Below are 3,175 nucleotides of genomic sequence, written 5' to 3' on the forward strand. Positions count from 1 at the left end.
AGCCATTTATGTCATGCTGCTTTTGGAGGCCTAATGCCATCTTACTATAGTTCAATGGATGAAGACGCTAAAACGCTCAGCTATCTCCAGAGGTAAATCCCAAACTAAAAACACTGCGATTGGTGGATTCTAATGTTAATGAAAATCACAAATTACCATTTATGAGACTGCGCCCCCAACATATGTGCCTTTATCCGCTAATACATACATTGTGCCATCCATCTAATACCGATACATCAAATTCTCTTCTTCTTTCACTGTGCATATATGGACTTATGCTTCGCAAATCAATAACAGTAAACATTGACAAATTATATCACTTCCCTCTTTCAAGAACGTTGATATCATCGAGAGGCAAGGTCGGATGGCACGGTTTTAAAAACAAAAAATCACTCTTAGAAGATTCAGGAGAAAGACAAACGGTGTAATTGTACGATTCCCGAATGGGCAGAGTTTGAGCAGCAGCGGGGTAACTTAAAGTTGCTTCTGGAGCAGATCTACCATTAAAGGTAGCAGTGGAATTCCTCCGCGTAAAGCAGCAGATGCTAGGCGTGTATCCATAAAGATCTCGGTCTTGCTTGCACTTCAGAGCGATCAGCAACAGTATTATTAATAAAAATATGCAGGTAGTTGACCCTAAAGATATAATTAGCAACAAATTCAAATTTGAAAATACTTCAGGTTTCCTCGGCGTGTTTTTTCTCTCAGAGAAATTTTCGGTAAGGTTAGCTAGGACTGAAACCACAATTGTGATCGTGCTGGAGAGACTAGGCTGCCCATTGTCCTTAACCGAAACTACAAGCCTCTGTGTTAGGACATCTTGATCTCGGAATCTTCGAGTAGTGCGGACTTCTCCAGAGGTAAATCCCACACGAAACAAACTGCGGTCGGTAGATTCTATGAGTTGATAGGAAAGCCGTGCGTTCTGTCCGGAATCTGTGTCTGTCGCAATTACTTTGGTAATTAAGTATCCAGGAGCAGCTGACTGGGGCACGGCCTCCATCGCCGCCGAACCATTGTACTTTGCAGGTGAAACAATCGCTGGGACATTGTCATTTTCGTCCAAGATAATAATATTGACGATGGCAGTGCTGCTCAATGAGGGAGTTCCACCATCCTGAGCTTGGATTTTGACCTGAATGTTTTTCCGTATTTCATAGTCAAAGGAGCGCAGCGCGTAAATGCGCCCACTTTCAGAATTAACAATCACGTCGCCAGATCCGGAAAAATCTTGCCTGCGATGCTCCAAAAGAAAATATGATACCTCGGCATTCTTGTTCAAATCAGGGTCTAAAGCAGTAACAGCAAATATCGATGCACCCGGAATGTTGTTTTCCATCAGGAACACATTATATGAGGGTTGTGTAAACCGTGGAGCATTATCATTTATATCAGAAATCGAAATGAGGATGGTTTTGTTTGTTGAAAGAGGGGGTGACCCTGCGTCGCAGGCTGAAATAGAGATGTTGTATAACGGAGTCATTTCGCGATCCAGTCTATCGCTGACAACCAACATACACTTGTTATTCAAAGATCTTTGAAGTGTGAACGGGATATTTGGGGGCACGTGACACTGTACTTGGCCGTTGTCCCCAGAATCTCGATCCATTACACTTATTATAGCGACTACAGTTCCTAATGCAGCATCTTCCCTTAGTTCACCCGAAAACGAGCTAACCTTGAGCTGTGGGAAATTATCATTAATATCAACTAACCTAACAAGAATCTGTGCGCGTCCAATTAATGCGGGCGTTCCATTGTCCACAGCTTGTACCTCAAGTTCATAAATATTTTTCTCTTCATAGTCCAGTGGTCCTTGAACTGTGATCTGACCTGTTTCTGGGTCCAAACTGAAAAGCTTCTGAACCCTTTGAGAAACCTGATTTGTTAAAAAGTATTTAACCTCACCATTTGTTCCTTCATCAAAATCAGTGGCACTTAATGTTATAACCAAGTTACCAATAGGTGCGTTCTCCATTATGTTAACTCCGTATATTTGCTGATTGAATACAGGCGCGTTATCGTTTACATCCAGAACAGTAATGATTATTTCTGCAGTGCCAGATCTGTGAGGATTCCCACCGTCAAGGGCAGTCAGTGTCAAATGAAATGTCGACTGCTTCTCGCGGTCCAAGGGGTATTCTAACACCAATTCAGCAATTTTACTTCCATCGTTTCTGCTGTGAGTCTTTAGGCCAAAGTGATTGCTTGTGCTCATTTGATAAGTACTCACGGTGTTTGTGCCGACATCAGGATCGTGCGCGCTCTCGAGAGGAAAGAGAGCTCCAGCGGCGGTAAGCTCAGAGACTTGTAAAGAATATCTGCTTTTGGTAAAGCTGGGCGAGTTATCATTTACATCCAGTATCTCCACATCAATGCGATGCATTTCCAAAGGATTTTCTACCGTGATATCCTGAGAAACGGAACAGCTCGAGCTTCGGCCACAGAGAATTTCTCTGTCGATTCTCTCGTTCACAACTAAGATGCCATTCCCCATGTTCACCTTCAATAATTGTATGCCGTCGTCAGAGACGAGCCGAAATTTGCGGACTGTCATCTCTTGAATGCTTAGGCCTAAATCCTCGGCGATATTCCCAACAAATGCTCCGCGCTCCAGTTCTTCAGGGATTGAGTAACGAATTTGTCCAAAAGCGAGATCCCAAATGCATATTAGCAATATAAAATATAACCGGCGGCCGACTGCGTTCGTCATTGTTCCCAATTGGATCGCGTTGTAAATGTAATTAAATTTCTTCCTCCTTTAACGGGCTTGCTGCAAAATCAAATGCGTATTCTGTTGATGGTAATTGTCAACATTAAACTGAAAAACCTAAGGTCTCGGAGCGTGTGTTCCTCTGATCGTAACCCGCTGCTACATGTGTGGGCAACGTTTGTCCTTTCCGTTGTTTCTGTTCTGTATTTTGTATAAAAAGGAGGGGGAGGTAGATCTCTCCCAGCGTTTGGTTTGCTATTGGTAGACAGCGACACAAAGAGTCCTTACCCATAACTGCACCATGCAACTCTTAAAGCTGAACAGCCAATGTCGGCTCAAACTAGCAGTGCACGCGTATTTTATAGTGCGCAATTTAAATTCGCAGTTGTGCTGGTAAATATTTTAATGCGTTGTTTAGCAGACCAAATGTGCTTTGATGCTTTAAACAATTGTGATATCTGC

General features: G+C 42.9%; 1 pseudogene; it reads right to left on the reverse strand.

The window, feature by feature from the left end:
* Positions 1-316: 316 nt before the first annotated feature.
* On the reverse strand, positions 317-2,713 carry LOC144505597 (protocadherin gamma-A6 pseudogene; annotated as a pseudogene).
* Positions 2,714-3,175: the final 462 nt, after the last annotated feature.

This window comes from Mustelus asterias, chromosome 16, assembly GCF_964213995.1.
Source record: "Mustelus asterias chromosome 16, sMusAst1.hap1.1, whole genome shotgun sequence".
NCBI classification, from domain to species: domain Eukaryota; kingdom Metazoa; phylum Chordata; class Chondrichthyes; order Carcharhiniformes; family Triakidae; genus Mustelus; species Mustelus asterias.